At 43.7% G+C, this 11,733-nt stretch overlaps 1 long non-coding RNA gene across 1 annotated transcript; it reads right to left on the bottom strand.

Moving 5' to 3' along the window:
- Positions 1–7,166: 7,166 nt before the first annotated feature.
- On the bottom strand, positions 7,167–9,377 carry LOC123738355 (uncharacterized). Its single transcript, XR_006767501.1, has 6 exons — positions 8,833–9,377; positions 8,524–8,614; positions 8,225–8,371; positions 7,794–7,942; positions 7,357–7,486; positions 7,167–7,239 (listed from the first exon to the last, which is right to left on the bottom strand). It is a non-coding gene; the product is annotated as an uncharacterized lncRNA (long non-coding RNA).
- Positions 9,378–11,733: the final 2,356 nt, after the last annotated feature.

Genomic DNA, 11,733 nt, shown 5'->3' with positions numbered 1-11,733 from the left:
GACGTGGGAAGTGTCACGTTAGAGCAGAGATCCTTAGTAAATGATAGAGATGGAAAAGAAGTTCAACAAATGGTCAGACAGGCCACTTCCTGTAAAGGAATCTCTCAGGTTTTGACCTGCCATTTGAGTTCTGTTATACTCACAGACACCATTCAAACAGTTTTAGAAAATTTTGGGTGTTTTCTATCCATATGTAATAAGTATATGCATATTCTAGTTACTGAGTAGGAGTGGTAACCAGATTAAATCGGGTATGTTTTTATCCAGCCGTGTCAATGCTGCCCCCTAGCCCCTAACAGGTTAATAAACTTCAGGAAAAAATGGTGTTTGACCAGATACCATGCTATTCACAGTAAACAAATATACAGACTTTCACCATGCTTACAGGGAAGGTCACTCAACAAGCATAGCACTTACACAAATGACTGATGATTGGCTCAGAGAAATTGATGATAAAATGATTGTGGGGGCTGTCCTGTTAGACTTCAATGCAGCATTGACATTATCGATCATAGTGTGCTGCTGGAAAAACTATGTTATGGCTTTACACACCTTGCTATAATGTGGATAAAGAGTTACTTGTCTAAAAGAACACAGAGGGTGTTCTTTAATGGAAGCCTCAAACATAATCCAGGTATAATCAGGAATTCCCCAGGGTAGCTGTTAAGGCCCCTTACTTTTTTCAATCTTTACTAATGACATGCCACTGGCCTTGAGTAAAGCCAGTGTGTATGTATGTGGATGTCAACACTATACACGTCAGCTACTACAGCAACTGAAATGACTGCAACACTTAAAGAACTGCAGTTAGTTTCGGAATGGGTAGCAAGGAATAAGTTAGTCCAAATATTTCCAAAACTAAAAGCAATGTATTATGTCTCCTAATGAATAATGTGGAAATTGACCCTGGATTGTAAACTGTCATGGTCAAAACATATTGATACAACAGTAGCTAAAGAAGTCTGTCCATAAGAGAAGTCTGTCCATAATAAAAGCGCTGCTCTGCCTTAACACTATCAACAAGGCAGGTCCTACAGGCCCTAGTTTTGTCCCACCTACTGTTCAGTAGAGTGGTCAGGTACCACCAAGAATGACTTTTTGTTTTGCAGTTGGCTCAGAATAGGGCAGCACGGCTGGCGCTTAAAAGTACACAGAGAGCTAACATTAATGACATGCATGTCAATGGCTCAAAGTGGAAAAGAGATTGACTTCATCACTAATTGTTTTTGTAAGGGGTGTAAGCTAAATGTACTGAGCTGTCTGTTTAAAATACTTGCACATACAGACACCCATGCATACCCCACGAGTGCTTGACTTCCGGTTTGGAGCGAGCAGTCGCACTACGCTTCGCTCCACAGGTTATATTACACTTAATTACATTACAACGGTTTGATTTGTTTGATCTGAGCAATTTTTCTTAGCTAGCTACATAGCCATCTTTGTATCAAAGATAATTGTGCAGTTTAGAGTAATTAGAGTAATTATCGAGGCTAGCTATCTTCGTCCTCCTAACGTAGTCATCACTGCTAGCTAGCTAGTCAACACTGCTAGCTAGCCAACCAGCCAACTTCTACCGACTAGCAGCACTGTAGAAACTATTACATTACAACGGAACGACTTGATTAGTGTAGTGTTAGTGTTAGTTAGTGAGCCAGCTACATAGTTGTCTTTGCATCTAAGATAATTGTGTAGTTTAGAGTAATTATCGCAGGCTATCTAGCCAGCCGCGACGCCAGACTTAGTCAACACACCTAGTCATCATTAACCCACTGCTAGCTAGCCAACCGTTACCCGACTAGCAGCGCTGTAGATACTAATACTTTACAACGGAACGATTTGACTAGTGCAGTGTTAGCTAGCTACATAGTTGTCTTTGTCATAGCTTGATAATTGTGTAGTTTAGTAATTATCAAGGTTAGCTAGCCAGCTATTTCCGTCCCCCGCGACGCCATTTTTCCAAACCCAGCCAACTATTACCGACGAGCAGCATTGTAGAAACTAAATACATTACAAAGGAATGTCTTGATTAGTGTTATGTTCGCTAGCTACAAAGTTGCTTTTGTATCATGACAAGGTGTAGTACTGAAACTATCGAGGTTACCTAGCCAGCTACACGTTCAAAGTCAACAACGCAGCCACTGCTAGCTAGCCTACTCCACCAGCCAGCAGTACTGTATCATTTTCGTCATTTTAGTCAATAAGATTTTTGCAACGTAAGCTTAACTTTCTGAACATTCGAGACGTGTAGTCCACTTGTCATTCCAATCTCCTTTGCATTAGCGTAGCCTCTTCTGTAGCTTGTCAACTATGTGTCTGTCTATCCATGTTCTCTCCCCTCTGCACAGGCCATACAAACGCTCCACACTGCGTGGCCGCTGCCACTCTAACCTGGTGGTCCCAGCGCGCACGACCCACGTGGAGTTCAGATCTCCGGCAGCCTCTGGAACTGCCGGTCTGCGGCCAACAAGGCTGAGTTCATCTCAGCCTATGCTACCCTCCAGTCCCTAGACTTCCTGGCGCTGACGGAAACATGGATTACCACAGATAACACTGCTACTCCTACGGCTCTCTCCTCGTCTGCCCACGTGTTCTCGCATACCCCTAGAGCATCGGGCCAGCGGGGTGGTGGCACTGGAATACTCATCTCTCCCAAGTGGACATTCTCTCTTTCTCCCCTGACCCATCTGTCTATCTCCTCATTTGAATTCCATGCTGTCACAGTTACCAGCCCTTTCAAGCTTAACCTGTTGGGTCTAGGGGGCAGCATTTGCACGTCTGGATAAAAAAAATGTACCCGATTTAATCTGGTTACTAATCCTACCCAGTAACTAGAATATGCATATACTTATTATATATGGATAGAAAACACTCTAAAGTTTCCAAAACTGTTTGAATGGTGTCTGTGAGTATAACAGAACTCATTTGGCAGGCAAAACCCTGAGACATTTTCTGACAGGAAGTGGATACCTGATGTGTTGTATTGACTTTAAACCTATCCCATTGAAAAACACAGGGGTTTAGGAATATTTTGGCACTTCCTATTGCTTCCACTAGATGTCACCAGCCTTTACAAAGTGTTTTGAGTCTTCTGGAGGGAGATCTGACCGAACAAGAGCCATGGAACGGTGATGTCCCATTAGACACCTGGCGCGCTACTTCATGTTGGGTACCCTCGTTCCAATACGTTATAAAAGACTATGCATTCGTCCACCTTGAATATTATTCATGTTCTGGTTAAAAAGGCCCTAATGATTTATGCTATACAACGTTTGACATGTTTGAACGAACGGAAATATATTTTTTCCCCTCGTTCATGACGAGAAGTCCGGCTGGCTTACATCATGTGCTAACGAGACGGAGATTTTTGGACATAAATGATGAGCTTTTTTGAACAAAACTACATTCGTTATGGACCTGGAAGTGACATCTGATGAAGAGAATCAAAGGTAATGGATTATTTACATAGTATTTTCGATTTTAGATCTCCCCAACATGACGTCTAGTCTGTATCGCAACGCGTATTTTTCTGGGCACAGTGCTCAGATTATTGCAAAGTGTGATTTCCCAGTAAGGTTATTTTTAAATCTGGCAAGTTGATTGCGTTCAAAAGATGTAAATCTATAATTCTTTAAATGACAATATAATATTTTACCAATGTTTTCTAATTTTAATTATTTAATTTGTGACGCTGACTTGACTGCCGGTTATTGGAGGGAAACGATTTCCTCAACATCAATGCCATAGTAAAACGCTGTTTTTGGATATAAATATCAACTTGATAGAACTAAAAATGCATGCATTGTCTAACATAATGTCCTAGGAGTGTCATCTGATGGAGATTGTAAAAGGTTAGTGTATCATTTTAGCTGGTTTTATGGTTTTGGTGACCCTGTCTTTGACTTGACAAAACATTACACACAACTCTTGTAAATGTACTGTCCTAACATACTCTAAATTTATGCTTTCGCCGTAAAACCTTTTTGAAATCGTAAAACGTGGTTAGATTAAGGAGATGTTTATCTTTCAAATGGTGTAACATAGTTGTATTTTTGAAAAATTTGAATTTTGACATTTATTTGGATTCAAATTTGCCGCTCTTGAAATGCACCTGCTGTTGATGGAGTGCACCACGGGTGGCACGCTAGCGTCCCACCTAGCCCCAAGAGGTTAACATCCTTATCATTTATCGCCCTCCAGGTTCCCTTGGAGAGTTCATCAATGAGCTTGACGCCTTGATAAGTTCCTTTCCTGAGGATGGCTCACCTCTCAGTTCTGGGTGACTTTAACCTCCCCACGTCTACCTTTGACTCATTCCTCTCTGCCTCCTTCTTTCCACTCCTCTCCTCTTTTGACCTCACCCTCTCACCTCCCCCCCTACTCACAAGGCAGGCAATACGCTTGACCTCATCTTTACCCACTTGACCCTATCCCCTCCTCTCTTCTCCAGACCATTTCCGGAGACCTTCTCCCCTACCTCACCTCGCTCATCAACTCATCCTTGACCGCTGGCTACGTCCCTTCCGTCTTCAAGAGAGCGAGAGTTGCACCCCTTCTGAAAAAAACCTACACTCGATCCCTCCGATGTCAACAACTACAGACCAGTATCCCTTCTTTCTTTTCTCTCCAAAACTCTTGAACGTGCCGTCCTTGGCCAGCTCTCCTGCTATCTCTCTCAGAATGACCTTCTTGATCCTAATCAGTCAGGTTTCAAGACTGGGCATTCAACTGAGACTGCTCTTCTCTGTGTCACGGAGGCTCTCCGCACTGCTAAAGCTAACTCTCTCTCCTCTGCTCTCATCCTTCTCGACCTATCTGCTGCCTTTGATACTGTGAACCATCAGATCCTCCTCTCCACCCTCTCTGAGTTGGGCATCTCCCGGCGCGGCCCACGCTTGGATTGCGTCCTACCTGACAGGTCGCTCCTACCAGGTGGCGTGGCGAGAATCTGTCTCCGCACCACGTGCTCTCACCACTGGTGTCCCCCAGGGCTCTGTTCTAGGCCCTCTCCTATTCTCGCTATACACCAAGTCACTTGGCTCTGTCATATCCTCACATGGTCTCTCCTATCATTGCTACGCAGATGACACACAAATAATCTTCTCCTTTCCCCCCTTCTGATAACCAGGTGGCGAATCGCATCTCTGCATGTCTGGCAGACATATCAGTGTGGATGACGGATCACCACCTCAAGCTGAACCTCGGCAAGATGGAGCTGCTCTTCCTCCCGGGAAGGACTGCCCGTTCCATGATCTCGCCATCACGGTTGACAACTCCCTTGTGTCCTCCTCCGAGTGCTAAGAACCTTGGCGTGACCCTGGACAACACCCTGTCGTTCTCCACTAACATCAAGGCGGTGACCCGATCCTGTAGGTTCATGCTCTACAACATTCGCAGAGTACGACCCTGCCTCACACAGGAAGCGGCGCAGGTCCTAATCCAGGCACTTGTCATCTCCCGCCTGGATTACTGCAACTCGCTGTTGGCTGGGCTCCCTGCCTGTGCCACTAAACCCCTACAACTCATCCAGAACGCCGCAGCCCGTCTGGTGTTCAACCTTCCCAAGTTCTCTCACGTCACCCCGCTCCTCCGCTCTCTCCACTGGCTCCCAGTTGAGGCTCGCATCCGCTACAAGACCATGGTGCTTGCCTACGGAGCTGTGAGGGGAACGGCACCTCCGTACCTTCAGGCTCTGATCAGGCCCTACACCCAAACAAGGGCACTGCGTTCATCCACCTCTGGCCTGCTGGCCCCCCTACCTCTGAGGAAGCACAGTTCCCGCTCAGCCCAGTCAAAACTGTTCGCTGCTCCGGCACCCCAATGGTGGAACAAGCTCCCTCACGACGCCAGGACAGCGGAGTCAATCACCACCTTCCGGAGACACCTGAAACCCCACCTCTTTAAGGAATACCTGGGATAGGATAAAGTAATCCTTCTAACCCCCCCCTTAAAAGATTTAGATGCACTATTGTAAAGTGGTTGTTCCACTGGATATTATAAGGTGAATGCACCAATTTGTAAGTCGCTCTGGATAAGAGCGTCTGCTAAATGTCTTAAATGTAAACGTAAATGAGACATGCCACCAGGTGTCTCTTCACAGTCTCCAAGAGCAGAAAAGACTATGGAAGTCGCACAGTACCACATACAGCCATGAATACATGGAATTCTATTCCACATCAGGTAACTGATGCAAGCAGTAGAATCAGATTAAAAAAAATATATATATATATATATATATATATATATATATATATATATATATATACACACACACCTTACGGAACAACAGGGACTGTGAAGAGACAAAGTTACAGACGCATGCATACATTGTGATAGTGTTGCCTTGTGGTATTAATTATTTTTGGCTAGTAAGAATTTAATCTCGGTGGCACGAGTGGCCAGCGCAAATTTTTCTTAATGTCTACCACTGCTATACAGAAACACTTTGTTTACAAATGATGGAGTTAAATGTGAACTCATTTTTGTAGTCGTTTTGGGCTCCCGAGTGGCGCAGCGGTCTAAGGCACTGCATCTCAGAGCTAGAGGCATCACTACAGACCCTGGTTCGATTCCAGGCTGTATCACAACCGGCCGTGATTGTGAGTCCCATAGGGCGGCACACAATTGGCCCAGCGTCGTCCGGGTTAGGGTTTGACCGGGGTAGGCCGTCATTGTAAATAAGAATTTGTTCTTAACTGACTTGCCTAGTTAAATAAATAAAAAACTTTTTCCCTTCATAAACGAAAACCGAACAAGAACCAAAAATCAAGGGACAAACAAAGTGTTGTGAACCGTTTGTTACATTGGTTGTTTAAAAGGATAGTTGAACTAATTTGACTTCCTTAGGCTGTGGTTGTTTCCTCTAAACTGTTTCTAAATTTGATTACTGGTTACTTAGCAATGTTAAGAATAATCTGGCTAGCATTTTTGGTAAAAGTACCAATGCTAGTGGAAATGGATTGTTTCCATTAGAAATGCATTCAAGTACACCCCTTCTGCAAAAAGGGACACCCTCCCCCCACTTTACCAACTTTTCCTGAATGGCCCTTTAAACTATGCCAAACAGCTATTTTATTTGAGCACTTGATAATGAAATATCACACAAATGCCTCCCTTACCCGCATCTTGTTGTTGACCAAGTCGAGGATGGCATCAAAGGGGATTTTCTCCAGGGGGAAGACTGACCAGCCATTCCAGAAGAGTCTCTAAGAGTTTTACCACAGACTGGCGACCAGGGAAGAGCTGGGATTCAAGAATCAAAGAAAAGATAAATGTTACTTCTCTAATAGAAACAAGAGGGTAAATATTGTTTACTTGTTTGTGCGGACCCACTTCACTTCAGCCTTAGAGCACTTATACCTTAGCAACCACTGTCACAAAGTCTTTGAAGGTCTTGAGCTCTTCTCCCTCCAGGGTTTGGTGGGTAGCCAGCTCTACTCTCAGCAGGTAGTGCAACCCTGACTCAAGGTCCGCCATGTACACCTTGGACCTGGAGAAAATCAGGGAGACAGGTAGCCTAACGGTTAAGAGCATGGACCAGTAACCGAAAGGTCGCTGGTTTGAATCCACGAGCAGACTAGGTGAAAAATCTGTTGATTTGCCCTTGAGCAAGGCACGTAACCCTACCTGCACCTGCAAGTTGTTCTGGATAAGAACATCTGCTAAAATGACAAAACTTTTAAAATCAATGATGGGGCCTCAGATCAGACATGGTTACACACAAAGAATGCACCCACACATACCCACTGGTATCGTCTTCATGCATATATAAGATACTGTATTAGCATCAGACTCACTTCTCAAAGTCCTTCAAGGCCTCAGCCGTCCCGGGACCTCGTGGTCCCTCCAGTAGGGGCTTCTGGGTGCTCCAGAGGTGCTCAGCTTTCTGTGGACCCCTAGGAGAAGCTTGAGGAACGAGGAGAAGAAGAAGCGCAGTCTTTTCTGCCTGGTGATACAGAAATATCAGAGCAACATTTAAAATGCCTGGATTTATAAAACAGACTACATAAAGAAGTCAAACATTTCACTGACAATTGGGATGAAATATTTTTAAATAATAATTACATGTTTGTAAAAAATAAATAAAACAACAACAATGCTATATCCTGTTCCCATACAATCCATTAAAAGAGAATGGTATGCCAACTACAAAAACACATTTGTTGAGTCTCCAACATTTGAACCAGAACTCCTGGAGAAGTAAATATAGTGGAGGTTGCCAACTTACACATGCAGAATGGCATGTGTTCCATTAGGGTGGAGAAGGTATGCTGAGGGGAAAGAGTTGATGCCAAGCTTCTCTGTGAGGCTCTTTTCTGAACTCAATGCCCTCTTCACTGTTAGCCCCCTGATACATCATCAGGTCCAAGATAACCTATAGAACAGTTGACGTTACTTTATATATATTTAAACCCTATATTAACCCTATAAAGCAGCATTTAAGTTAAATTACTTCGTTGTTTTGAAGTCTAATTGTATAAGAATGCCATGAAAGGTAAAGTTCAGTTTCATTTGAAATCAGCATACCTCTCTGCCAACATAGGAGTCCTCGTTCTCAACAATGACAGCTGTGTATTGGTTGGATTTCTGACCAATCAAAGGCAATATATCTGCAGAGCTGGAAAGAGGAAATGAGACACACTCAATTTAATATGATAATCACCTGTATTGTGTGACACTCACTTTTCATTGAGCGTTTAAAAAAAAATCTACCTGACAGTGGCCCATATTAGCAGACATATGGCAGTGTAAAAGGACAGAGGTTATTTAGCAAACCATGGCATAGGTTCTGGTCCCAAGATTGTGTTGAAGCCCAAGGTGTGCCACTGGACAAACCTGTAAGGCTCAAGTGGAGGGCAGCTGACAGGCCAGTCCTGTCTTGTGTGGTTCTGGAGGAAGTTGACCATCAGCTGTCGCACTGTCTGTAACTCCCTATCTGCACCTGGGGAGAGATGAGAATAGAGCTTGGCGATATTGATAAAAACCCATATCTCGATAAATTGCCAATAAATTGACCCGATAAACAGAACCATAAATATATTTATCCACAATCTGCTCTCCAGTCCTCCTGGAGTGTCTTAACAAAATGAAACCAAAATATTTAGACTGACTTCATCCAGTGTCCAGAAAAATGTATTTGCACTATATAAAATAGGTGCATAATTAACGATATATAGCCTCATATTTCTGACAATTTTATACAAAAAACGATTAGATTTGTGTCTACCTTCAACTGATAAAAGGTTGATTGTGATATGATTAAGAGAAAACAATTACCCTGAGGGTGTGGTGCCTGGACTTAAGATATGAGAAATGACATACTCACAGAAATTTGTGACTCTCCCCTCTGTAACTAAAACAACCATAGTTGCTTTGAAAACTATTTTCCGCAATTGCATTTTGAGCAACGGCCATATGCTTGTGCTTCTCAGAATGCATCTCTCCCTACTTTGTGCGCACAGTGGGGAAAGGGAGTGAGAGTGGTACGCTCACACAGCAGCTGCTAGTGAAACGGAGACAGCCAGTTAATTTCATAGTAGGAATCAACATAACGAACAGACATTACGGTTGAGATGCATTGTTTTACAACAATCTACATAAACTTTGTGTAGCAAAATCCCGAGCATTCCCAACGCAGGCAAAATGCTTCAGTAAGGAGGAAGACAACATCAGTCATTTTCGGTTTAATGTCCCAGCTCTAGATGAGAGGTTGACATCTGCACACACTCTGGTCCTTTATACAGGAGAGAACACAGTAGGTAGGGCTGTGAAGGTCATGGAATTTTGTGGATGACAGTAATTGACCAGCCATATGACCGCGGTCACCGTTCAAATGTATATATACTTTACATGGCCAAAAGTATGTGGACAACCTATCAAATTTGTCAATTTGGCTATTTCAGCCACACCCGTTGCTGACAGGTGTATACAATCGAGCACACAGCCAAGCAATCTCCATAGACAAACATTGGCAGTAGAATGCTCTTACTGAAGAACCCAGTGACTTTCAACATGGCACCATAATAGGATGCCACCTTTCCAATAAGTCAGTTTGTCAAATTTCTGTCCTGCTAGAGCTGCCCAGGACAACTGTAAGTGCTGTTATTATGAAGTGGAAACGTCTAGGAGCAACAACGGCTCAGCCGCAAAGTGGTAGGCCACACAAGCTCACAGAACGTGACCACCGAGTGAGAAAGCGCATAAAAGAGTCTCTGGAAGCAACGTCAGCACATGAACGGTTCGACAGGAAGTTCATGAAATGGGTTTCCATGGCCGAGCAGCCGCACACAAGCCTAAGATGACCATGCGCAATGCCAAGCGTCGGCTGGAGTGGTGTAAAGCTCACTGCCATTGGACTCTGGAGCAGTGGAAACGCGCTCTCTAGAATGATGAATCATGTTTTTCCATCTTGCATTCGAACGGACAAATCTGGGTTTAGCGGATGCCTGGAGAACGCTACCTGCCCGAATACATAGTGCCAACTGTAAAGTTTGGTGGAGGAGGAATAATAGTCTGGGGCTGTTTTTCATGGTCGGGATAGGCCCCTTAGTTCCAGTGAAGGGAAATCTTAACGTTACAGCATACAATGACATTCTAGATGATTCTGTGCTTCCAACTTTGTGGCAACAGTTTGGGAAATTTTCCGATTTGAAGTTGCTTGAAAAGGTATGAGCTATGCTTTGTCTTTTGCACAGCTGTAAACACTTGATCAGTCATTCTCAATTTGACAAGCACTTGATTATTGCTTGAATTTCCCCGCGAGCATCCCATTTTTGCAGCCATAATGCACCCTAAAAGAATCCATGCCTTTCGCGACCAGTGGCCTTTGCGCCCTTCTCCCTGAGAGCTGCGCGCTCTGAAGCACCTCTCACTCACGTGATTGGGTATTTCTCAAAGGCTACAAGTGAAGACAGACACGTCGGGGACTCAACTGCACGCTTCCTTATCCAATTCCGATTGCATATTGAAGATAATGGAAGAACTGTCCACATTTACTTTTCGTCAGCCAACAAGATGAGTAGGCCAAACGAACAGCAAAAGCTCCAGTCTATCTCAATATATTATCCACCATAGTACAGAAGTTAACCTATTCTATTCTGGGTTAGAAATAAATACACCAAACAGTCTGGGACCGTTTTGGGATGCGATAGATCTCAAATTAATACAACCACAAGCAACAGATCAGAACATTTAGCTTAAAATGTTGATAAACTATTAGGCAATTTTTTCACATTATAAGCACAGCAATGAGCACTACGGCAGTAGGCTATACGCGCAAAATGTTCCAAAAGTCATAAGACTCCTGAACAGGTAATCAAATGGCTACCCGGACTATTTGCATTGTGTGCCCCCACCCCTCTTTTACGACGCTGCTACCCTCTGTTTATCATATATGCATAGTCACATTCATGTTCATACTACTTCAATTGGGCCGACCAACCAGTGCTCCGGCACAGTGGCTAACCGGGCTATCTGCATTGTGTCCGGCCACCCACCAACCCCTCTTTTACGCTACTGTATAAAGCCTGTCTTTTTACTGTTGTTTTATTTCTTTACCTATTGCTCACCAAATACCTTTTTTGCACTATTGGTTAGAGCCTGTAAGTAAGCATTTCACTGTAAGGTCTACACCCGTCGTATTCAGCGCACGTGACAAATAAACTTTGATTTGAAATACCATTATCAAAAGTGACCGCAAATGCGATTATGCATGTAATGCTTTTATTAAATGCCAGT

Source organism: Salmo salar, unplaced genomic scaffold (genome assembly GCF_905237065.1).
Source record: "Salmo salar unplaced genomic scaffold, Ssal_v3.1, whole genome shotgun sequence".
NCBI lineage: Eukaryota > Metazoa > Chordata > Actinopteri > Salmoniformes > Salmonidae > Salmo > Salmo salar.
This window is presented reverse-complemented; position numbering and strand designations above follow the sequence as displayed.